This window comes from Camelus ferus, chromosome 19 (genome assembly GCF_009834535.1).
Source record: "Camelus ferus isolate YT-003-E chromosome 19, BCGSAC_Cfer_1.0, whole genome shotgun sequence".
Classification (NCBI taxonomy): domain Eukaryota; kingdom Metazoa; phylum Chordata; class Mammalia; order Artiodactyla; family Camelidae; genus Camelus; species Camelus ferus.
In genome coordinates, this window is record NC_045714.1 from 42,419,185 (window position 1) to 42,444,706 (window position 25,522).

General features: G+C 38.9%; 1 protein-coding gene across 9 annotated transcripts in view; it reads right to left on the bottom strand.

Moving 5' to 3' along the window:
- The window catches only part of ZHX3 (zinc fingers and homeoboxes 3), a 100,898-nt gene that overhangs the window by 60,637 nt on the left and 14,739 nt on the right, over positions 1–25,522 (bottom strand). For 3 of the 9 annotated variants that reach the window (XM_032462310.1, XM_032462312.1, XM_032462313.1), the window contains exon 2: positions 3,666–3,761. The exons of 2 other annotated variants lie outside the window; for them this stretch is intronic. The gene's annotated coding sequence lies outside the window, so the exon portion shown is untranslated. Of the gene's footprint in view, positions 1–3,654; positions 3,762–4,141; positions 4,208–25,522 lie in introns of those variants that run through there. 4 more of the 9 variants (XM_032462309.1, XM_014562478.2, XM_014562477.2 and 1 more) reach the window with 2 other exon arrangements.

Below are 25,522 nucleotides of genomic sequence, written 5' to 3' on the forward strand. Positions count from 1 at the left end.
GAGGAGGACGCTGAGTTTCACTGCCTCCTCCTGTGCTTCTAAAGTTTTATATTTCAACTAAAAGTTCTGAGAAGAGACTAAAAGTGATATTAGTACTAAATTTAGTTACAAAAAAGAACAAATGCATGAAACTGGACATAAAAAACTGGACATACAGGACATAAAAAAGCAATAAATAGGGAAATACTATGTATGTGTTAATAAATTTGGATAAAGCTAAAAAGATGGATTTTCCATTAAAAACAGAATTCTAACATTGGCAAAAATGAAATACTTAACTAGACCAACACCTTGAAAAAATAAATAACTATACCTCCATCCCTAGAAGCAACTAGGCTCTGATGGTTTGTTAGTTGATCATTTCAAACTCTCCAGAAACAAACAACTCATAGAAATCATGCCTAAAATAGGTCAAGATATAGGTTATCTAGTTTACTGTACTAACCTGATCCTAAAACTGACTAAAGAAAATGAAGAGAGAAAAACTACAGATGAAGCTTACTTAAAATTTAGGCTCAAAAATTTAAAAGAAAATAATAGTAAATAGAACCTAGGAATAGGTTAAATTTTTAAATTGTGTCATGTCAGCAAATACCAAAGTGTCATTTGTTAAACTCCAACAGCTATTCTTAATTTTAAAATTCTAAAACTAGTAATAAAGATATACTTTCTTACCCTTTTTAGAGTATCTATTTAAAACCAAATATCAACAATACACTTTGAGGAAGAAATGAGACAGGCAGTCAATAAAAATAGGTACACATATGATCCAGCAATCCCACTCCTGGGCATATATCCAGAGAAGACCCTAATTTGAAAACATACAGGCACCCCCGTGTTCACGGCAGCACTATGTATAATAGCCCAGACATGGAACAATCCAAATGTCCATCAACTGACGAATGGATAAAGAAGATGTGGTATATATATATACAATGGAATACTTAGTCATAAGAAAGAATAAAATAATGCCATTTGCAGTAACATGGGTGGACTTACAGATTATCAGACTAAGTGAAGTCAGAAAACCAAAGACAAATACCATACAGTATCACTTATATGTGGAATCTAAAATATGATACAAGTGAATTTATTTACAAAACAGAACTTGCAGACATAGAAAACAAACTTATAGTTACCAGAGGGGAAAGGGGGAAGGGGAGGGATATATTAGGAGTTTGAGATTAGCAGATACAAACTACTATACATAAAACAGATAAACAAAAAGGCCCTACTGTATAACATAGAAAACCATATTCAATATCCTGTAATAAACCATAACAGAAAAGAAATAAAAAAAGAATATATATGTATAACTGAATCACTCTGCTGTACACCAGAAACTAACACAACATTGTAAATCAACTATACTTCAATTAAAAAACGAAAAAAGGCACAAAATGAAGCAGCATTTTATCATCACTGTTAATTAACACAGTGTCAGAAGTGCTTCTAATACAAAGCTACATGAAAACAAATGAGAAATACAAATATAGTAAAAGGCAGAGGCAAAATTTTTCTACATACATACCATTATATATTTATAAACCCAAAAGAATCACTTAAATGGTTATGATTAGTTTAAAGCAACAAAAGTCATCACCAATATAGAAAAGTCAATAGTATTTCTAGTCCTCACATTTGACCACACATGAAAATCACTCAGGCAGCTTTTTAAAATGCCAATGCTTACACCTCACCCCAGACAAATTGCCTCAGAATCTTTGGGGGTGGGACCAGACATTAGTGATTTACAAAGCATCTAAAGTGATTCTAATGTGCAGCTAAGTCGAGAGACCATTCTTATATACTTAATTATCTAAATACCTACAAAGTGCAATGCAAAAAGTTAGCCATTCATGATATTCACAAATGGGAAGAGAAAGACTGTTGCAAGGCAACAGGAGTTCAAAAGACGAAGCCCAGAAGGGGACATAGTGGCTGTGCCAATGCCCCCAGTCCACTGCAGTTTAGGCAAAGACGCAGGACATTGCCCAAGTTATTGTAGGGGAACGTGACCCATGGCAACAACGGAACGGTGGCAGCAAGAAACAATTAGTCTTTGAGATCGGAGGCATACATGAGCATCTAACAGAGGCTGAGGAGGTACAAGATTACCTGCCTAGCTGTATGAGGCTATATGTAAGATGAATTCCTATAAATGCAATTGCTGAGTTAAATGCTATGCGCCTTTAAAAGGAAAAGATTAATTTTAAAAGGAAAAAGCATGATGTATAGAATAAACCAAGCAACACACTTGATAGGTAGGAGCAACAGAGTGGGAGAAGGGAGGTAAGCTGGAGCAAGGCAAGACGGCTCAGTGTTGTCAGGGCAGGGGGTAGGTACCAGCACTGACATCACAGAAAACTCCTAGGGATTCCAGTTTCGCTTAACTCTTTGCATTAACAGTGCCCCCAGAGCAGAAACCTGAAAAAGGAGGAGGGCAGGAGCCACGTGACTATCTCAGAGGAGATTCTGGGTTGACTGAAGAACATTAAGGAGACCAGTGTGACTGAAGGACAGTAAGGAGACCAGTGTGACTGAAGCAGTCCCTGTGAAGGTGAGCGCTAGAAAACACATGTACAAGTTTCCTTGTGAATAAACTCGTCTTAGGCCATTTTTAGTTTAGAGGATTGATATGCAAGGCCACTAAATAGTTTCTACTCGGCATTCCAACTCAAAGTTAAAGAATGAGAAAACTGTAATACTGCTGCAATCCACCATAAGGCAGGAAGTTCCATGAGCAACAACTGTGGGGAAATTCCCATGGGCTGGGTGGCCCTGGCTCGGGCAGAGGGAGGGACATCGCCATGCAGTTGTCTAAGTCAGGCTGCTGTGCACAGAACTCCCATTATATGCCATCGATAACTCTGACTCCGTTTCCTCCCCATTCTTTCCAAAAAGTTCTTCTCAGCATACTGAAGAAAGGTTCTTAACTTTATAATGATAAATAATGTAGTAGATTTCCTTTATTTTAAAACTTCAACAATAACAACAACAACAACAACAAAAACTCTCAGTGTCTAAGCTTAGCTCAATAACAGAACAAATTGGGTTCCCAACTAATACATACATGAGTATATAACTCTACTAGGGCACATCTGTTGTATCAAGAGAAGGCTGTGTCTACAGTATTTGCCAGTCTGCTTTGTCTTTAGTAATAAGTTTTAAATTGAAAAACACTTCCTATTCCAGAGGACAGTACCACACATCTTGAGCCCTGAGAATCTGGCTTGGATAACTGGTACTCAAACTAGTGTTCTAGTTTTTCAAGTCAGTCATTTAATAAAGCAGAAGTATAAGTTTTGCACTCAGACTAAAAGTGGGCCTTAAACTAAACCTGCACATCACAGAGACGCAACACACAACTCTACTTTTATAATACCCAATGGTCAACCTAAGATATAACAGGCTTCTATCAAGTAACCTCAGAAATCACCTAAATTATATATTCAATACACATTTTTAGATTAATCCAAAAAAATTATTTGCTCAAAGAGCTCAGCAATAAAAACCGAGGAAGGAGAAAATAATGTTTAACAGCAGTACAGAGACTAAATATGGCTATAGAGACTTAGGCATTACGAAGTGATGGTAATTCATATGGCAAGAAACTTAAAGTTCAGAAGCATACTATTTACCCAAAAAACATACTTTTTCCTTACTTCATTGGTTTCTCCAGTTTCTCTCTTCTCTTTGTGCAGCCCCATATGCATCTTTCAAGGTTCACTTGGTGTTGCTTCTGCAGTTGCAATCCAGTCCTACAAAAGAAGTATCATCACTTCACAAGAAAAGAGATAAAGTGTATTCTAGGAAGCTGAGTTATCCAATCTCATCAATCTCCTTTTCTAATTCATTTTCACCAGAACTATACACAAACAGAAAAACCAAGAGGGTGGGGAGAGCAAAAGAGGTCATTAAAATACGAACTAGCAATTTAAAACGATTAAAACACTAGCAGAAACTGAAAAATAAAAGGGAAAAAAGGTAAACTTGATTGTGACAATAGATCAGAACAAGATGATTCATTAAAATCTCTTTCCACCAATGAGTTTCCATCACTCTCTCCTAAGTTTGAGATGGCTTAGCAGAAATGATAAAATTAACTGATGTGTCGTCTTACAACTTCAAGGACGCATACTATTAAGGATGTGCTATCTTCTGATGCTCTTCCATTCAAAGCCCTGGGATTCTCCTGACATGGATTCTAGAAGGTAAAAAAAAAAAAAAAAAAAAGAAAAAAAAGGTCTAGACTGTGAGTTCCAGGCTATGGAGGGAGCTATATATTATCTTCATCTTTGTCTCTGACCCTTATCCCTATGTTGTCCCATTCTACCCTATGTCAAGGATGGCACACAGTAACTCTTGGTAAATGAATGAGACAGTAATATGTTTCCAACAAACCACCACAGATGTTTCATGCAATCTTAAAATCACTTGGGAAAGAGTTGAAAAACTACTGCTTTGGGGTTCTTTCTTTCTTTCCCAAAGCATTCTCTTTGGTTAAATTGCCCATTAGCAGTAATATGGCCCAACAGTGGGTATATCAGAGGGTCTCAGAACTTTGAACAGGACATGAGAGAGAGTGTGGACAGTGGGTATCTGAATGTGAACAAGTCTGCCCCTCAAAAAAGCACCCCTCACCAGAGTAGCTCCCAGTGATCTTTCACCATCATCTTAGGTCTTTAATATACACATATTAATCTGCGTCAGGAACTGTTCTAAGAGCTTTAACTACCTTAACTAACAATCTTTATAACAACCCTATGAGGTAGATTCTATTATTCTAATTGCCCAGATGAGGAAACTAAGGTACAGGAAGTTCTGTATAGAAAATTGTGCAAGGAAATGCACTATAAGATGCTGTTCACAGGCAGGGTTCCTGGGTGGATATAACCTTGCAGGGAGCTGTAGTCCCATACACCCATTTCACATTCTTCTACTGCTGTCACGGTACAATAGCTCGATGTCTAAGCTAGCTCTTGTTGGAAAATTTTCCTAATTAATTTATTTTAAATGCTTAATTCTCTGCCACTTTAAAAAACCCAACCTTTTCTTAATTTAAAAAAATTATCCAGCAAACATCACAAAAAGGAACTCTTCCTAATTTATGGACAGCAGAAGCAATAATTATTTTCAGCTGAATACTTACATTCACCCACTACTTCAGCTTATTACATTTATTCCGGATATTCTGCCATGCTTACCAGATCCTTTCTAATTTTAAAACTACAAATCTCTCACTGAAACAAGGCATTTATTCTCTAACTCTCTAGTTCAGTTGATTGGGACCCGGTGCTGATGACGTCCAAAGCTGTGGGTTCAATCCACCACAAACCACTCTGCTTTGTTTGTTTCATGTCTACAAACTCTTAGCCTGGATGGCATGTTTTGGGTCCTAAGAGGAACCAGGTGGGAGGGTGCAAGACAAGTAGCATAAAAAACAACTGCTAGAGAAACAAGTCCTCATACAGCACAGGGGCAGACACACAACTACGGAGCAGAAGCATCAAGTTCCTTCGTAAGAACAGTTTCGTGACCGCGGGCAAAGCACTTCTCCCTTTCTGAGTAAGACGCTCTTCTCAAGCTCAGACCTTTTGCCAGAATCTAACCTAAAGTCCCTCCTTCAAAAAATAAAACAGGCATAAGATATTAAGGTTTTTAGTTTTTGCACCAGCTGTGCTTGATCTGAAAACAGAAATTGCTTATTCCTGACACCAATTCCACTGACAATAAAAAGCACTTGTGATAGTTTTCAAAAGTGTCACAAAAATCTCTAGCAGTGCAACATAGCAAACCATCAGAAAAATCTTACTGCAATTCTGTATGTCTATCTTAAATTCTTTAGTTTTCATAAAATCAAAAGCTGCTCCATCTCCAAATAATATAAAGTTATTTTAAACATGCTTTTCAAATTAAATGAAAAAACCAACCCTTCCCAACCCAGATCACATTTTTAAAACAAGCAAGGGCCCACTCAAAGGTAGAAGTTTTACCAGTTTCTACAAGTAAAAATGAAAAAGCAAAACTATATTCCTTAATTGTTATTTTAGGAAGAAACCCACTTGGGATCATTCATCTTCGCATTTTCTTGCCCACAGCTGGAAAGAACTTTCCCAATGTACTAATGCTACAAAGCACATGGGTTCCAATAGTCACAAGGTAACTATGACAGCAAAGCCATAGTTATTTATGAGATCACAAAAACTATATGATGTAATTTTTTTAAATTTGAAGTAAAATTCACATAACATAAAGTTAACCATTTTAAAGTGTACAATTTAGTGGCATTTAGTATATTCACAGTGTAGTACAACCATCACATCTATCTAGTTCCAAAACATTTCAGTCATCCCAAAATGAAACCTTGTACTCATTAAGCAGTCACTCCTGTTCCCCTTGCTTCAGCCCCTGGCAACCACTAATATGCTTTATGTCTCCATGAATTTACCTATTCCGGATATTTCATATAAATGCAATCACACAAGATGTGATTTTTCACGTCTGCCTCCTTTCACTTAGCATGTTTTGAGGTTCCTCCACATCGCAGCATGCATCAGTACCTTATTCCCTTTTATGGCTGAAAAATACTCCATCGTATGGATATATCACATTTTGTTCATCCATTCATCCACTGAGGGACATGTGGGTTGTTTCTACCTTTTGACTACTGCAAATAGTGCTGCCATGAACATCTGTGTACAAGTATTTGTTTGAATATCTGTCTTCAGCTATTTGGGGTATATATGCAGAAGCAGAATTGCTGGCTCATACAGTAATTCTATATTTAACTTTATGAGGATCAGCCAAACTGTCTTCCACAGTGGCTACACAATTTTACATTCTTACCAGCAAAGCACAAGGGTTCTAACATCCTCATCAACACTTCATTACTTTCTGTTTGGTACATTTTTAAAATTATAGTCATCTTTGTGGGTATGAAGTTGTACCTCATTGTGATTTTGACTTATATTTCCTTAATGACCAATGATGTTGAACATCTTTTCATATGTTTGGCCATTTGTATATCTTCTCTGGATAAATGTCCAAGTCTTTGCCCATATTTTAATTGGGTTGTATGTCTTTTTGTTGTTGAGTTGTAAGAGTTATTTTTTTTTTTAATATATTTCGGATACTAGGCTCTTCTCAGATTTGCATATTTTCTCCCATTCTGTAGATTGTCTTTCCACTTTCTCAATAATGTCCTTTGATGCACAAGGTTGTATATTTTGATGGAGTCCAAAATATCTATTTTTTTCTTTCTGTTGCTTATACTATTGGTGTCATTTCTGAGAATCCATTACCAAATCCAAGGTTGTGAAGATTTACCTTTATGTTTTAAAAGTTTTGGCAATTACAATTAGGTCTTTGATTCATTTTGAGTTAATTTTAGTACATGGTGTAAGGCTGGAATCCAACTTCATTCTTTTGCATGTGGATATCCAACTGTCCAGCACCATTTGTTGAAGAGATTGTCCTTTCCCCCACTGAATGAACTTGGCACCCTTATCAAAAATCAATTGACTATTTAGATCTATGGGTTTATTTCTGGAGTTTCAATTCTATTCTATTGATCAATCTGTCCATTATGTCAGAACCACACTGATTTGATTATTATTGCTTTTTTAAAATTGGGAAGCATGAGTCCTCCAACTATATCTTTCTTTTTCAAGATCGACTATTTGGATTCCCTGGCAATTCCATATGAATTTTAGTATCAACTTTTCCATTTATGTATAAAAGCCGGCCATGATTTGAATAGAGATTGCATTGAATCTGTAGATCACTTTGGGTAGTACTGCATCTTTACAGTATCAAGTCTTCCAAAACCATGGATGTGGGGATATCTTTCCATTCTATGATATAATTTTACCTTAAAATGTCCTTGATAAGGTAATGCCTAACTTCCTTTAGTTGTATTTCTAGGTAATCTACTAAGTACATACTGGAGTAAGTCACAAATATGAAGTTTATACTTGCCACAGAGAGTCCAATTTCATAGTCCAGAGAAGAAATGTCAATTATTCAAGGTCTTGCTGTTCGCTTTTGCCTATGCAAAAGTTCAGAACTCAAGGATTTTCATTTCCCTGATTTATAGTTAATTTTCATCATCTTCAGTTCCTAGTGGAGGAATTGATATATATGAATCTTATATGTTTACTGATAAGAGTAAGTTGTTTAATAGACTTCACCAAATAGTATCATGAACTCTCTTTCATTTAGTTCAAATCCAAAAACAGTGATTATGAAACATTAGCTACTTTGCCAAAGATTGTGCTCAAACACACTTGGTTAGTTAAAGTATCAACTATAATTGGGACGGAAGGGAGGAAGTCTTTATAAGTCTTTTCTTTAAAATTTTTTTGCTAAGGACTATGAGAGAACAATTGTTTGAAGTTATAAATGTAACTTGGGCTGGACACAATCTGTTCTTTGCACTTACATCAAAATTAGAACTGAAGGCATCACAGTAACCCAGGAAAAATAACTGTGGCTTTTTCTAAGACTAGCAATTTCAAGGAAATTATAGATTCCCCAAAAGTACAAGTCATCTTAAGACCAGTAGATTATTAGTCTGAGGGACAGTGATTGCTTCAATTCCCAAGTTTGGTGTCAACTTTTCAGAAGTTTGTTTGTTTTTAATCTCCTCTCAACATATGGGGTCACACAGGACTCCGAGGTGATCCAACAATATCAAAAGGGTTTATAAGACTCAAACTGCTTATAAATAACTTCAATCAGAAAATACCATCTGGTGTTGGAATAAACAACTAGCAACCAAATCCTGGGAAAAAGAAATCCAATTCCACGTATTTTGTCATCTATAATGAAACCAAAGGCAATAAAAATATCTCCTGGCAGGTACTCAGGGTCAGTGACTTGGCAGGGCGTGATAGCTAATGTGAAGTTAGAAGGTCTGATATTTGTTTGGTTTGTTGTTTTTTAACCAGAAAGTTTAAGTTAAAGAGGGCAAAAAAATAAGAACACAAGGGTAAAAATAGACCTGGGCAAGAAACAGTGGAAAGAGAAGCAGGTAAAAACGTGACGCAGTGAGGTAACAGACAGTATCAGAGGGTCCTTTAAGCACAGTTATCAGCAAAGCTGTCAGTGTCACATCCGTGGTAGACTCACTCTCATGGCACGAGTTTTGCCACAAATTCTTATCCACAAAATTATTTGCCACAAATAACCTTATCACATGGCAGGTGGAAAGGGCACCCTCTCCTTTAATCCTGCCACTGCCTAATGAGGGGCCTGTCTTCAGGGCCCACACCATTCCGCATCCTCTCAGAGCATTTTCAACAAGATAAGTGAATAACTGTAATTCTCCTCCACACTTCCTCAGCTCTATCTGCACTCAGTTCATCCAAACTCTGTGTCAAAACCCAGGGGAAAGGTGGGATCAAGGGGCAGTGCACAAGGAAATGAGATAAAGGCCACAGTGTCCTTGGTTGGTGTTAGAACAGATGGAAATGAATTCTACAAGAATGAAATGGGGGAAGCGGGTGCTGTGCCCTTTTGTATCACAGAGAGAGACACCCTGGGCCTCTCAAACCCAGAACTCATCATTTCTGCTCCTGGATAATAATACTGAACACCTGAATGTGTGAAAGCCACTTGGGTCTGCGGGAAGTTTTTTTCCCAGTTATCAAATCATGCACCCCAGGAGGTTGTGGGTTTTTTTTTTTAATGTTGCTCCATTGGAAGAGCAGTCAGGGGCTGCACAGCAAGTGCTTCAAGTCATCCTGGCTCCCCCTTACCCCAGAAATCCCAGCAGAAGGGAGCCCAGATTGGGCACCCGGACAACACTTGCCCAGGGCTGGCTGGGATGAGGAAGCATCCCCACTACACTCGTGGTGCAGTTAACACTCAGCATTCTGAGGAACCTCAAACAACTGCTGTGATTTGGATCTAATGTGGTAATGGTAACCCTGAGCTCTTTCACTACTTAGCCTTTTCTTTCTTTTCTTTTCTTTCTTTCCTTCCTTCCTTCTTCCTTCCTCCCTCCCTTTCTTCCTTTCTTCCTTTCTTTCTTTTTCTTTTTCTTTCTTTTTCTTTCTGTTAATTTGCAGCCCTGCCATTCTGTACCCAGGAGGTGAACTCCAGAGGCATCTGCCCTGGACTTGGCAGGCCCGCTGTAGTTTTGTTCTCTGATCTCTTTGTGGTGGTCTTAGTAGGGGATGTTGGTGAAACTGGTGAAGGGGGTCAAAAGGTACAAATTTCCAGTTATAAAATAAATAAGTCATGGGTATACTTTTTTACTTATAAAATAAATAAGTACAGCGTGTGGCTATTGTTAATAATACCATATTGCACATTTGAAAATTTCTAAGAGGGTAGATCATAAAAGTCCTAATCACAAGAAAAAAACAACTTCTGAAACTATGTATGGTGATGGATATTAACCCATCACTTATGGTGATCATTTCACAACATATACAAATATCGAATCATCATGTCATACACCTGAAACTAACATAATGTTATATATCAATCATACCTCAAAAAAAAAAAAAAAAAAGAAAAGAAAAGAAAATGCCAATTGCCTAGGCCCCACATTAATCTAACGAAAATCAGCATCTATAGAGGGAATGAGGAGGCAGGCATTTGTATTTAAATGCTCTCCAGATAATGTAATGTACCCTTAGGATTGAAAACTGCTGACCTGGATCCTTATTCAGAAATGTGAACAGAAAACCAACTAAGAATAAAATACTAAGAAAAACAATGGACTGAAAAGGGGCACCAAATTGAATAGAGGAACCAAGCCAAGAGGAAGCCGGGTTAACAAAGGAAACAAAATAATTTTAGTATTCTCTGAAAGATCTGTGAAGATGCCATTTCAAACATCTTTAAAGATACTAAGGTAGGGGAAAGCAATACTAAAAGTTACTAGTGAAGAATAAAGAAACAAAACTACAAACAAAATAATTTTTTAAATCCCTCAACAGAGGTCTGTATAGCAAAAGGTGATACAGACCTTTTCCACTAGAAGTAATGATCTGGAAGATTGAACTGATAAATTCCTCCATACCAAGCCAGTAGGGGGTTGGGGGAAGAATAAGTCTAGATGATCCAACATAATCTAATAAATGTCTAGCTTTTTAAAAGGAAGAGGATGGAGGGGGAAAAAATTACCAAAGAAAGAAGAGGACCAAACTTCTCCGAGTTGAAGAGGGACCTGGGTGCTAAGTTGAAAGGGTCTGTCAATGGTTTATAACAACATTGAAAAAAAGAAACACCTAAATACAACTTGGTGAAATTTTTAAATTGCAAAAATAAAGAGACCCTGGCAACATAAGGTGGGGGAGGATGGTGGGAGTGCTAACCATGACAAAAGGAAAAGTGGGTTTGCACCAGACTTACCTGTAACATCAGATGCTAAAACACAAATGAAGCAATTTCTACAAAGTTTTAAAGAAAAAATCATTTTAAACTTGGAATCCTATATCCCCCTAAAACCACCATTTAAGTAAGAAGGCAAAATGAAGATATTTTGGGGTATGTAAGAGCTCCATGCAGTTCACCACCCATACATTTCAGGGGGTTGGGGGGGAAGAGGTAGGAGAAGAGACTCAAAGTTGTATCTTAGCAAAGCTTAATTAATTAAATTTAAGAAATAGGAGGGAGGGTATAGCTCAGTGGGAGAGAGAGTGCTTAGCATGCACAAGGTCCTGGGTTCAATCCCGGGTACCTCCATTAAAAATAAGCAAATAATTGACACAATATTGTAAACTAACTATACTTCAATTTTTAAATTTTTAAAAATTTAAAGAAAGAAAGAAAGAAACTTAAGAAATAAAAGTCAAATTGAGATATAAGAAGCAGTGTTGATCAAAGAAATAAGTAAAACCTATAGTTAAATCTCAACAACTACTGCCCAAATATAATGTGAAATACAAGGCAACTATTAATAAGAATTCTTGAAAGAAAACAGGCATAATATAGAAAATAATCAGAAACTGACAAAAGGAGGAGGAAAAGAGAAGTAGACATAGGTTTAAAGTCTCTTCTTACTCGTGTTGGGAAACATAAATGCTACTGAATTGTGATGCCTACAGAAAAAGTAAGGTTCAAATATAAGGATGCCGTGGCTCCAGAACTGGATGGATGGTGCTAAATGGAGGTGAGAGGACTCAAGGTAATGTTAGTTAGTCCGAGGCTACGTCACACATAGCCTTGCAGACCAAGTTGGGGATTTAAAACTTTTATCGTAAGTGCAGTGGGAAACTGTTTAAGAGTTTTAAGCAGGGGTGTAAATCCACCCTTGATTTATGTCTCCAAAAAGATCACTCTGGCCGAAGTGCGGAATGCCGGGGAGAGGTGCACGAGAGCAAGGCTGCCGCGGACGCCGCGCAGTGAGCGCAGCAACCCGCACGGGGGCGCTGGCGTGAGGGTGGCCTTGCCGTGTGCTGGAGGTGGGATCAGCAGCCTTCTGGGTGGAGTGGGCGTGAGGGACAGAGTTGTTGAAGATGACTCCCAGGTTTCTGACTTGAACACCCAAGTCCAGGAAGGTACTATTTTACCAAGATGGGGAAGACCAGAGATTAGTAAGTTGTCAAACAGTATATACCCTTTCAGTGCTTTTGCTCTGGACCAATGTTTCATTTTCATTTCGATCCCGTGATATGCTGCAAACACTAAGGGCAATCACATAATTTCTCTTCTCATCCTCCCTACCAAATAACAATCTTCCTCGAGCACCTATTCTTCTGCATATTTAACACTGAGGAGACAATCCTGGGAGACGTTAGACACATTTAGGCTCTTACTGCCTCTAACAAGGTTACCTCCAAATGATGGCCAAACATCAACTCTAGAAACTTAGGTCCATTACATGCAATAAAACTGGGCGAATGGGGAACCTACTAAAATGTACACTGTCTCATGACTACTTCTCACTAACATTCCCTAAAGATAATTATTTTGGAAGAAATAGATGGGATTTCAAAATTGTAGAATAGATAAACAAGATTATACTGTATAGCACAGGGAAATATACACAAGATCTTCTGGTAGCTCACAGAGAAAAAAATGTGACAATGAACATATATATGTTCATGTATGACTGAAAAATTGTGCTCTACACTGGAATTTGACACAACATTGTAAAATGATTATAAATCGATAAAAAATTTTTTTAAAAGATAATTATTTTGATCAACTAGAGACTGGTACAAGTAATAATATCCAAAATTCAGTGCAGCACTAAAGATACTTCACAACTCTTTAGGCATCCCATCCGGGTACGTGTGTGTGTGCCTGAGCACACACATACACACGTACTCACACACCAGTGATTTTCTATACCCTAAAAATGAGATTTTCCCCCAATCTACATCTGTCCAGCTGCAACAGAGCTTCCTAAAGTCCATAATATGGCGCTCCAGCTATGTACAAACTATGCAGTTGAATGACTTCCTATAAAGGCAAGGTCACCCACCTACCACTAAGGGCAAACAAGTACATCTCCTGGGGAGGCAGTCACTGAACATTAGTATAAAGTCATCCATGGTCACTGGGAGTCAAAGACACACGAGAGGAATCGTGTTCTCTGATCTCCAACCCAGATGCTGCTCAGAACACAGCTTCTCTTAGGGACACTTCATGGAAAGTCATAGAAAAAGATGGGAAAGAGTGAGGAGAGAGGTAAAAGGGACAAACTTTATTCTCTATACTTGTGTATTTTCTGACTGTTATGAGTTTGTGAATTACTTATAGAAATCTAAAAAGAAAAAAAAAGGAAAGGTTATTACACGAAAACCTCCATTTCTCAAACCTTTGAAATAGAAAAGAGTTTCCCCAAAGAAATAAGAAAATTGTACTTGGTTCACAATGTTACAATTACCGAATAAGGAAAGTTGATTACAGAACTACTTCAAAAGGAACACAGCTGTTGATAAATGAATTCATAAACATTTACTTGGTACTTAGCAGGCACCAAGCATCCTGCCATCCTAGACTCTCTCAGACCACTCACTTTCTATTGCTGACCTTCTCTCCTCCAACTGCTTCAAGTCCCACCTTCCATGGCAACAGTCCCCAAAGCCGCCTTTCTCCCAACTATGGAGCCAGCTGCCCAGCAGTTATCTGCTCTCGGATGGCCCATTGCCTTCCAGGTTCAATGTGTCTCAAGCCAGAGTCGCTGTCTTCCCCAGACCTGATCCATTTCCTCTATTTCACGTTTGACTCCAACTTTAGAGCCACTAATTCATAAACTTGAAATCTCCATTGATGGTAGTTTTGCTCCATGCTACCATATCTTACACAATTCATGCACCATGGACACTTAATAAATATTAGCTAATTGAATATATGGTTAAAACTGTATGCTATAATGGTTAATTACAAATTTAGAAAGCCAACAAGATCTTGGAATATTTCTCTAGCCAATGCCAAAGTTTACTGGAAGGGCTAAAACTGGAGGTCCACAGGCAGAAACTGGACTGTGGAAGCTAAGTCTTAGCCAAACACTGTATTTACAGATAGGGCCCAAAAGCTTCCCATAGGTAACTACCACTCCTGTCTTAGACAAATTCCCATCTTTCTAGTATATGCCCATGACCTCTGGTCTATAGTTAAACATTCTCCATCACCAGAGGTGTTGGGTATAGGCTGAGGGCATTTTTGCACTGTGTCACCACCCTAAATTATCTTTAAAGCCCCTGTGAATTTCAGGACTCTACAATTATGTTGATTTACATATGTTACTTATGTATGTATTTTGCAATTATTTAACATTAAGGTGTTAAAATTGAATAAACACAAATATTTGGAAAGTTTTAAGAAATCAACACACTTTTTAGACATGCTAACTAATGGACCCTAACAAATATTCTTGGGTACATAACCATTTTTAATTATCACCAGGCCACTGGTGAATGATAACTTAGTTTCAATAGTGTTATTTAATGTAACTGTGCTTCCTATTTCAAGTTCATAAATGAGTGGCTGCAAAGTCACAGTCAAGCAGAGAAGAAATAAAGGAGCTCCTTGTTTTACTCCAAATTTGTATTTAAAGGGCTGGTTACATCATTGCACAGATACAGATTGGTGTCTCCCTCATTACATCTCATTCTACTCATAAAGAAGGAATCTGTCTTCCTTTGGGCAATGTATCATGGATGTGATCTTGTACCAATGAAAGTATTGGATATATGGATATAGCTACAAAAAATTCCAAAATCTGCACGTTTTTCCTTTCAGCAGTTTTAACAATGTCATTTAGCACTGTCACATTTTTTACACAATCCAAGATGGTGAAAGCTTTTTGCCCCCTAGATTACAAATGCCACAGGGAAATGTTCTTACTTGTTCACTGCTATAAATAACCCTAGTGTCCAGCAGTAGGTGACAAATAGCAGGCAGTCAATGAAAGTTTGTTGAATAAATAAATGTAATTATGTAAGTATTCATCTTCATCCTAGTAGTAATTTTAGCAAAAAAAAAAAAAACCTATAGATTAAAAATTAGTAAAAAGAAGTCCAAATACATTTTGAGGCAAAGGAAACACTGGAATAAGTAAGGGGGCTTCAATATGACCGGTTTGAAAGGAAAGCACTCATATGTTTGATAAAGTTCTGTTGTGGTTGTTGGAAAATCTACTAAATCTGTGTTCACAATATTGAATGTTAATAAGCTACTAAAACTCCATAGCCTTCCTTTAAAAAGACTGTTAAGTCTAAAAAGAAGTAAAGGATAAACAGCAGTTTGCCTTGCTGAATGCTGATCACATATCGGGTACTGTGTGTGTGGCACCTTACACATTTCATCTAATCCTCATCAACACTCTATGGAACGGATGCTCCTTGCCTCCGTGTTACCGACGAGGAATCAGAAACAGAGAGGCCAAGGGACCTGCCTTAGGTCACACAGTGGCAACGCAAGGTTTTCAATCCAGACTATTCCTCTTAACCACCTGGCTACCCTGGCAGAGTCAATGTTTCTCTGATCGTAAAATCACCAGGGCTGCTATGAGGTCCAATGAGAACATGGAAAAGTGATTACAGGCACTCAGTAAATATTAGCTACCATTTCCTTTCCTGTGTCTCCTCTCCCACTTTCTGCACCTAGGAACCTCCCATCCTGGCTCCTTGGGCAATGCTCCCTAAGTTGTAATTAGGTAAGATAGGCAGAGACCTGATAATTTTCTTCCTCCCTGCCTACAAATTTGGGGAGCTTTTGGATATTTTAAATAATTTGTGGTATTATTTAATGCAGTCCACTGAAAAAGTAAAGACATGTTACAAATATTTGGGGAGGTTAAATACACTGCCTCAGGTCACACAGTAAGTGGGACAACTGAGATTTGAACCCAGGCTTCTTTTTCCCCCTGAAAAGGGGAGTCACATAACCTCAAGCTGACTTACCCACATGAAAAGGGGAAGATAAGAGAATAGAATTCACACAGAACTTTAAGAATATGTGGAGGTAGATGAGAAATGCTGCCAGAGAAAGGCAAATCCAGAACAATACAAATGACTTTACTGAAGGAGGGTTACAGCAATGTCTGTAAGTAGGTGTTATACTAAACCCAGTTAGTACAGGTTTAGAAAGGTTGGCTGGGTCAATTTTTAAGATCTCTTCTAACCAAAGATGCAATAATTATGACAGAATGACTACATTTTTCTTTGTTAATAAGTTAGCAAGCACAGAGCATAAGCACTAAATGAAATCAGGGGTAATATGAAAACAATAAAAGATAGATTAGAAAATATATCTTTCAAACCTACAATAAGTTTTATATGGGCCATCAGCTAAAGCATGAAGTAAAAAAAACATTTTTGTGCAATAAGGAAAATTTTAGTAAACTGAGTATTAGATGATACTAAAGAATTTATTGCTATTTTTAGGTATGTTAGTGGCACTATAGTTATAGGTCTTTTGAAGCACTATTACTCAAACATTGTTAATACATTCAAGTCATTAGTTTTCAGCCTGGATTGAATATGGGCATTACTGCTTATTTTTCACTGAAAATAAAGCAGTCTAATTATTATCAATTTCAAGGCTTTAGTATTGTTGTTGTTGTCTTTCTCCTATGATTGGGGTTTCCTAATTTAATGTCTAGTTACAGGATTCAACTTTTGGGACATGTTTGGAAGACACTGTCTTTAGTATAGTATTTGGGAGTCAAAATTATCTAAACATATTAATCAATAGTGGTGAAGTAATCAACTCATGGAGACTAATAACTTTTTTAAATAGAGTTAGTCAAATTCTATTTTATGTATCTAGGATGAAAACTTACCTATATTTACTTAAAACTTCAGACATACCATAAAAGTTTTAATTATGCACCAGAATAGGTTTAGAATATTTAATAAAGGACAAGTTGGAGATTAACACTGAATTTATCCAGAAAAGTCTATAGCTTGGTGCTGGTAACGCTGTGTGTCTTGATCTGGGTGCTGATTATATAGGTCCATTCAGTTTGTAAAAATTCACCAGCCTCTACACTTATGTTCATTTTTCTTTATGTATATTATACTTCAATAAAAAGTTTTACCAAATTTCTGTTAAGTTATATACTGAGTATTACAGATGAAATGACAGAACATTTGGAATTTGCTTTAAAAGATCAGAAGATGGGGTGGGGGGGCAAGGGGAAAACCCTGTATGGTAGTAGGTAGGAAAGAGAATGAAGAGGGATGGGAAATAAATGAAATAAGATTAGAAAGATGTTGATATTGTTGAGGTTATGTGATGAGTTCATGGAGGTCCATAATACATATTTGAAAATTACTGTAATAAAAAACTGTTAAAGGGAAAACATAATTGCTGCTACCACTGTGCTTGCATTTAAGCAGCTGAAAGAACAGAGAGACATCTGATTGACCTTGGAAAACCACCAAGGAAAGGGAGGAAATTAATGAGTGAACTACAGCAACAACGTGTCTCTCCTTATGTCTCCCCATATGTTCAAATGATGAACTTGGGGCTTAAGGGCTTTGAGAGCACAGGGAGAGAGGATTTTTTTGATATTCCGTGGGCAGCATACCTTCCAGGGTGGTAGCCATACCTACTATATTCAAAATAGGCAAAGGTGGCCTACCCAGGTAAAATTTTGGAGCTGTATGGCTCTGTGAGAACGTGTGTGCGTTGTGATAACTGCACCAACCAGGCTATACACTGCCATGACTAAGGCACTGGGTAGAGTGAGTGGGGTGCACTTTGAAAGTGACTCTGATATCCTCTCACCTTGAGAACACTGCACCCCAGAGGCCTGCTCAGGGAAGGAGAATGACAGTCAGTTTCTAAGCCCGAACTCTGAGCTCAGAAGGCCCCTGCCCCTAGAGCTGCAGAATGATTCAAAGCAAAACTTCGCTTTCAAGAACTTTAATCAAATCATGGCTTTGAGGGACTAGCTCATCTCACAGAGGTTAGGAATCCCTAATGCAGAGACACACCCTACTGACCAGGTCACAATAAATTCTACACAATAAGCAAATATAAACGCTTTGTTCTCTAAATTTTGACATAATAATTATCCCTTAAAGTGACCAAAAAAGTCTTGATCACAGTGTTACCTGCCTTGTAAAGGGCAGAAGAAAAGTACCTGTCCCCTAAACTAAGAGATTAAAAGCTTGCAGAAAAGGGGGATCAGGTGCTCATGACCTCCCCACCCGGGGTTCTAGAGCTCACTTGCTAATATACCACTGAAACGCTGCCAGCTACATGAGTATCTTTCAGCTTAGGAATGTAACTTCAACAATGCACCCATTTTCTCCAAATTCCAATAGGGTAAAAAAAATCTGGATGCTCCATAATACTTCGTATAAAAGAATTTTATCAGGAACCCTGTATTTTATAACCAATTTTTAACAAGCTAAGTACCCATTTAGTTTCTCTTTGGGTAACTTTCTGGTATATGAAAGTATACCATATTAATAATAATTTTTTAAATGCTCAGTTTACATGAGCACTTTATCAAATGTCCAGATGACAAGCAACTTGAAAAAATGCCAAATGTGTTGGATAACAGCTTGTCAGGCTGGAATAAAGGGTCCCACCAAACATGCACAGAGAGGTACACACGAGTTGGAAGTGGCCAAAACAGCACCAGTCTCGTTTTCTTCATTTATTTAGTGAGGTAGGAAGATGAACCTGAGTATGGGGTCAAGCACCTGCACCAGATAGTATCTGCTGAGGGCTCTGATGGGCACAGCACAACTATCCAAATATTGAAGGAATTTTTTCTCATGAACAACTCTTCCCCAAAACTGGGCCTTGCTACTCAAAGTATGACCTAAGAGACCTGCAGCATCAGCATCCCCTGGCAACTTGTTACAAAGACAGAATCTCAGGCTGCACCCAGGCCTACTGAATCAGAACACATTTTAACCAAATCCCCAGGTAATCTGTATGCACATCACAGTTTGAAAAAGCATGGGATTAGGGGATTACTGTCAATTTGGAGGGACATTTCCACAGAGCTCCTCAGTGGGCCTCCTCTGTTTCGCACTTTGAATGCTGAAGAGCCCTCATCAAATCCCAAGTGACACTAATCCAGAAGGAAACACTCAACTGCACAAGCACCTCTTGGAAGAGGCTAGGCTTGACAGCAGATCACGTGAAAAGAAATAAGCAACCAGGATCTGCTAAAGAAAAAGAAAAACGAATAATTGACTGTATTACTGCAAATCAGACCACTTGTGGAGAACGGGCTGCAGATCTAGTCACATATACTAACAGAGTGGCTGACAGCAAACTGTGGCCACAGACAATGGTGAGAACCTGACTGGAGGGAAAGGGATCTGGCGAGTCTCTCATGAGGAATGGCTGAGCTGGAGGACATTAAATCCAAAGAAGAGGCAACTAAGTGGGGACACGGTGGTTGTATTCACACATTTGAAGGACTGTCTCAAGACATTTCATCCTTCAAATGTGTTTTTGAGCATCTGCTATGTGCCAGGCACTACGCCAGGAGCTAAGGACAGACAGCGAAAACCAGAACTGCTCTCTGACTTTCTGAAGTTTCCTGACCAGTGGAAGAAATGTGTCTGTTGTTCCAGAAAACAGAGTAGTGGCAGATGGAAGGCAAGTGGACGAACAAGAGCACTAGACAAGGAAGCCCCTCTGGTCAGAGGGCTCCAGCTTTGTAAAGGGGTGCACAGATGGAAGCGGCCAGGCTGCCCAGGGCTGAGCAGAACGGGTTGGAGAGGGGATACATGCCTCCCAAAGAGCAGTCCAGGGGACTCCCAGGCCAATGCTAATATTCCAGGGTTGCAAGATAACCAGGGCCAATATCATTAATCAAATACAAGATTTGTTCAGAATTACGCTATATTCAATTTAGCCAAGAACAAATTTTTTAAAACTTAATCACAACTTAGGGTTTCAGCTAAATTTTGAATGTAAATATAAATGGTGTCTAATTTCTCTTTTAGCAGTAATTTTTTAAACCTAGGATTTAATAAAAACCCACATTAACATTTTAAGCAACAACTCTGCTTAATGACTCATTTTAATTGTTATCTTGCTTCTCTCAGCAATCTCTAAAACTACTATATTTAATGTTCCTTGATATACCTTCAGAGTATACATCCCACTTCTGAGAAGTTACCCGAAAAAAATAAAAACTCCTTTCCCTCTGCCAGAAAGAACAAAAGAGGGAGGGGGTGTGGAAACTAGACGCACAAAGATTCAAATGAATGAAGTTTATAGAGAAAAATAATAAATAAACCACTTAAATGTTCAACAAAACCACCAATCTTTTTTATGGCACAAAGCAGGGTAAATAAACCTTCTCCTACTTGTTGGATGTTATTTAAGGTAAACTGATAAACCATTATAAATAATCATGAAGGTTATATAGCAATATGGAAAAATGCTCATAATGATGAGAAAACAATGTAAACTTTCACAATTCTAGCCATGTAAAATTTATGTATGCATATAATAAAAACTAGAAAAAAACTGAAGTTTATTTTCTAGGCTGTTAGGATTCTTTTTTATTTAGAAATTCTATTTCACTGTTGATTATTCAATAAATAATTTTACAATGATGTATCAGGAACCAAAATAATTTTAACTCTTAAGTATAATAATTTGTACATTAACAAGAAATGAAATCACGAAGGTGACACATAGCTTGATCTTAATGTTCAATTGGCTCTTTGTCTTTTATAAAGTTATTTTTCATAAACACCAAAAATAAAGATAATGAGATTCATGTTATGAAAAGTGCTTAACATTTGTGGAAAGTAAAAAGGACTTTGTACAGCAGCCGCCCATGAACTTTGGGTAAAAGCAAAGCTAAATTTCTGGATTTTATTTTGCTTTTCACCTTATTTGATCTCAGTTAACATCATTCATGCCAAGTTGAGTTTTTTTCCTCCTCTTTCCCCTTCTCTTCAAGTTCATAGATGTGAAGGGAAAAAAAATACACAGCAGCTCTTTTATAGTCCGCCCAGTTCCCCAGCAATGCCGTGAACTGTGGCTTTCTGGAATGGGCTCAGAGAGACAGATGTGAGGACTATCTGGCTACCTTCTGTCACCACAGGGGTCACCAGGACTGAGCTGACTAAGGCCAGGAGATCTGGGTTTAAGTTTTCCACATCTAGAACATGGAAATCCTTCTACTTATCGCATAAGGTGACTGGGTTATGAGAAACCCCTAGCACATGGTGATGCTCAAGAAATGTTTATCTTACTCTTTTTTCCCCACCTTCCATTCCACCTACACACACATGCACACATGCTCTATCCACTATGAAATATCTCCCTATTGCTCCCCAGATGCACTCCCCGCCCTTCTCTACCTTGCTCCTGCCCCAGCAGGCTGCTCTTCAGGGATCACATCAACAGGCCCCTGTGCCCTATGACTTCTATTGGAGACTGTCCAATGCTGAGTCCCAGAAAGAGGTCAGGGGAAGGGAACGGGGTGGGGAGGGGGACGAGGAAAGGGTGAGGTTAGGGAATTCAAGTGTTCCACTTCAGCTGGCTGTATCCCTCAATCAAAAGTCACTGCTCCTCTCACGGTGGCCTCTTCTAAATGACAATCTCTTCTGGTTTCTGATAACCACTCCATCCACCTGTCCCACTGCAGCTAGTGGCGGTGTTAGTTCCACCATTACCATAACTCTGGCTTCCTGCTCTGTCCCTTGAGATTTCCTCTACATCCCACCCACACCTCTTTAAATTAACTCTCCCATAATTATGTTAAATTGAGAACACCAAATTTCCTGTTGGGACTCTGACCAAGTCCTACCCACAGCATTCCATCTACAGCATTTTTACCTTGAATCACAGGGAGAATGGGCAGTTCTAGAGTTCATCTCAGGCTGAGATGCACATACAGGCAGAACCTGATGATTCTAAGATACCAGACCAGCAAGACTAGCCTGTGCTCCCCCAACAGGCCTGAAGTGGTCCTACAACTGAGCCACTCTCCTCAGACCACAGGGGAATTAACATCCGTTCCTAAACCCTTGGGGCCCTGTGAACTAGGGGAGAGGTTCTGGGCAGACCTATATTTTAATTCCTCAGTGCAGGCTCAGTTAAAAAAAATCCCAGTTTTACACCAAGTTAAAAATGGTGTCCAATTCACCAATTTCTTAGGGAAGGAGGGTAGGGAGAAACACCACGCTCTCAAAGTCCCATCCTTCCAACTGTACCCCTGTCTTAAGTGTGGAGCTGGGAAATAGGGCACAAGAACTGACTCTCCAACACCAAAAGGGTTATTTTAACCTCTGAAAGAGTAGGAGAGGAACATGGAGTAACAAACTCCCTGCTACCCTCATACATTTCTCTCCCTCCCAACTCCCAGGAAAAGAGGACACTGAGGATCACAGAGGGTAAGTGTGTAAGGCAGAGCCAGAACTGACCCAGGTATCAGATACCTGTATTCAGTCCTGGTTGCCAGTCCAACTTTAACTACAACAGCCATACTGCCCAATTTTGTCAGTGCTAGCCAGTTGCCCAAATGCAGATCAAAGGTTTAGTCCTAGCCCACCATAATGGCATTAGACTTTTACTGATAAGATGAACTCACAGGATCAGAAGTGGTCCTGGTCATCCCAAGACTAAACAACTCATAGAGGTTTAATTTCTTTTTTCTTGGGCCTGGAGACATGGAACTAAGGACCTCAGTTTTCCTGTCAGCACCCACCATGTGCAGAGCACTCTTCTAGGTGCCCTGGTGAGTTGCAAAGAACCATCCAATTCTTTCTTTTAAAAATTTTCCCTTTAATTAGGAAGACCAGAGAGCTAAACAGGAGGCACAAGGGAAGGGAGCTGTACACAGACCCTTACCCAGCAGAAAGGTGTCAGAGAAGCAGAGAAGGTGTCTGGCTGAGTAAGAGCTCAAGGTCTAGGTCACACTACCACATGTGAAACATGGAGCAAGTCCAACCTTTCTGAGGCTCCATTTCTTCATCATTAAAATGAGGTCAATAACTGTATCTACTATTAATGATATCATTATTAACTAGAGTTGCTGTGAGTATTAAACTAAACGATATGTTAACAATCCTTGGCACGGTACCCGGCATGCTGTGAGGGCACAGTCAACGCCAGCCTTTTTTATCAGACCCAGCTGAATTTGCTTAAGTCTCCTCTGGCTAGAAATCAAATTCTGCAGTCTCACGGCATTTTACCTGCACCCTACAACTTAAAAGCCTTTGTTTTCTTTCAAGGGAAAGTATATTACAGTGTTATCAAATGTAACAAAATGCTTTACTGTTAAGTAAGACCACTGAGATAAAAAATATTCTGTTAAATAGACATTTTAGAACCTCCACTCAGGCAAAGGTTCCATGGAGGTGGGTTTCAGCTGAGAGTAAGTTCAACAAGAGGCTGAGCCACAGAAAAAGCTAACAAAACCCTGGGACGCTCTACTGGGATCACAATATGTAGAAGAAGGAAGGAGGCTACATCTGAGGAACCAGGAATCCATAGTCTCTAGAGAAGGCGATGAAAGGGAAGGTGGTGGCTGTCTGCAAGTACTTCAGGGGGTGACTATGCTGTATGTGGTAGAAAAGACTCACTAAGTAAATCCAAAGGGTCAAAGACTAGCTTCCTGTGAGGAAGAATGTGCTCAGGCTGACAGAGAGGCACCCATGTAAGAAGGGGAGTTGGCATCTCACCAGTGGGCACACTGGAAAACCCCATGTCCCTTCCTGTGTGAGAGTCTGTAATCCTCATGTCTTGTTTGGACACCAGAAATAAACAAGTGGGAATCAACAGAGTGGGGCTCATGTTTCCAGGCATTTCTCACCTTGATAACAAACCCTAGAGAGAGTAACATGGGGGCTCAAACTTAGTCCACTAGCACACATATTTAGGCAGTCTTATTCCATTTGAGAGACATCTATAGTTTAAAATAAAGAACAACCTCAGAGTGTTCTTTTTCTTAGAAAATTATCAGCCCAACACTACATCTAAAAGGCACAAATACAACCTGCAGCATGATTTAAATAATGAAGCTAAGTGTTTCACTTAGTTAAAGGCATCTCTGCTTTTGCTGTTGGGCTCAGAAAACAAAACGCTGAAAAAAAAAAATCAAGAAAGATTCTAAAAATCAAGCCACTGGGAAGAAAGTGGCTCAACATTTTATTTTCTTTGTTCTACCTGCCAAAAAAGATAAAGTGGGTTTGGAGCTGAGAGTAAGACAAAAAGAAAGAATTCAAAAGGGTAGAAAAAGACATTTGAAAGAGAAGCATGAGAGTTTAGTGACATTAACCACCCAGACCCTTACTGAAATTCCAGATGTGTGACCTGAATACCTAAGTGCACACTTCGCTGTTTCTACCCATCTCTTCTTCTTCATTCCTGCTTAGCCGGAGGAAAGGATATAAAGGCAGAAGCTCATCTTTCATTGGGCCCATTTGCTGCCTTCGAAGGCAGTCAGGACTGAGTCGAGGAGAATGCTAGTGCTCACCACTGTGGAGGCAGTGGTAATGTCAAACCCAGAATTGTGGAATCACAAAATACGAGGAACGTGTAACGAGCTTAGGGGTGGGAGCAGGAAGTGGAGATCCAAGTTACCAGGCAATGGTAGCAGGTCTTTGGAAGCTCTTCTGAAGTGATTCATATTCTTTAATTCTCAGGGTTTTTTCCTTTCAGAAGATGGAGACAATTACAAATTCTTTTGAGTTGAATGAATTCCTTCTGTTCACAGAAGACATTATACCAGAATTCATAGCCTTCAGACCCAGTGAGAAACGAATGTTCTGCTAAAGGACATACAATCAGGTGCAGGTACCTTCATTATAAAGCATGCTTCCACCTGAACAGGAGAAAGCAATCTTTGTCCTAGATTACAGGGTATTTCATTGTAATCCTATCTTTCAGCACTATTAGACTGGGGAGGCAAATAAGGAAGCAGGGTGCTAAGTGCTCCCATATCCACTTTATGCTCCAGGAGAAATGGAAAAAGAGAAGGAGCAGCACCTAATTCAGCCTAAGGGGTCAGGGCAGGCTTCCTAGAGGAGAGGGCACCTGAGATGATGCTGGAAAGGCAAGTAGGCATTGTCCTGATGATATGGGGAGGGCTCTTTTTATTCCGAGAGGCACAGAG